This window comes from Cebus imitator, unplaced genomic scaffold, assembly GCF_001604975.1.
Source record: "Cebus imitator isolate Cc_AM_T3 unplaced genomic scaffold, Cebus_imitator-1.0 Scaffold38, whole genome shotgun sequence".
NCBI lineage: Eukaryota > Metazoa > Chordata > Mammalia > Primates > Cebidae > Cebus > Cebus imitator.
This window is the reverse complement of record NW_016107353.1, coordinates 347,604-348,606: the sequence shown is the minus strand read 5'-3', so window position 1 is coordinate 348,606 and position 1,003 is coordinate 347,604. Positions and strand designations below refer to the sequence as shown.

General features: G+C 31.6%; 1 protein-coding gene across 1 annotated transcript in view; it reads left to right on the top strand.

Annotated features, from left to right (window-relative positions):
• Positions 1–1,003, top strand: part of KDM5B (lysine demethylase 5B) — an 87,318-nt gene that overhangs the window by 74,247 nt on the left and 12,068 nt on the right. The window lies entirely within an intron of this gene.

Below are 1,003 nucleotides of genomic sequence, written 5' to 3'. Positions count from 1 at the left end.
TGTAAGTTTTTTAAAAAATTAAATTAACTTATACCATTGTTAAGGTACAAAAAAAATGCATTCTGTAATATGATTTTCCTAGTTTTCAGATGACTAGCTGAATGACTTAATTTGAAAAGTGTTTGATGGGGAATGTCTTCCTTTATCTTTCTTGTCATCATAAACCAATAGGTCTTACTGACCTGTTGAGAAAAAAAAAGTCTCAAGTTCTGTTTTGTTGAAGCCTTCAGATTTTAGGAATAAAATACTATCTGTCTTTCTGAATATTTGTGTAATTTTAAGTGGTGCTAATTGGCTAGTCACTAACAAGAAGTACCGAACAGGACAATTCTAGACAAATGTTTGCAACAAAACATCTGGGCATCTGTTCTTGTTAATAGGGAAAAGAATATACGTTGTTTAAGGAAATTGCATAAATAAGGACTGACTCCAGCAAGCCAAAGAAAAACACCAAGAAAGTATTAACTATGGACATAAACTTCCTTAATGAGAATTGAGATGCAGGTGCTTGTCAATGATAGTTGGTACTGTAGTAATTAGTTTTAGTCATGTTCCTCCTTTTTACTTCATGATTGGTAGCAGCCAGAAGGTACGGTCATGGCAATAATGAGAGGCTGGCATATAAAATCAGAAAGCAAAGGCATGCTTCTAATGGGTTTATTTCCTTCATATTTTATATGTATATGCTACTTACTATGCATGCAACAGTGCTATTAAGGGAAAAAGGCAAGTTTTGCATCATTCCTGAAAAAGTAGCTTACATTTTTTTGCATAATATATTTAAGGACTAATAGACCTGACTAACAACAAGGAACTACTTCATATTTAGTGGATTATTTATTTTTAAACATTATACAGTATTCTGTTTTATACATAGGAAGTACTCTGATATCTAAATTAAATATAGGAATAGCATGTAATTTATGAGTCACATTCTTAAGTGTCAGTCAGAACATTTATGCCCTGACAGTTTTTTTTTTTTTTTTTTTTGAGACGGAGTTTC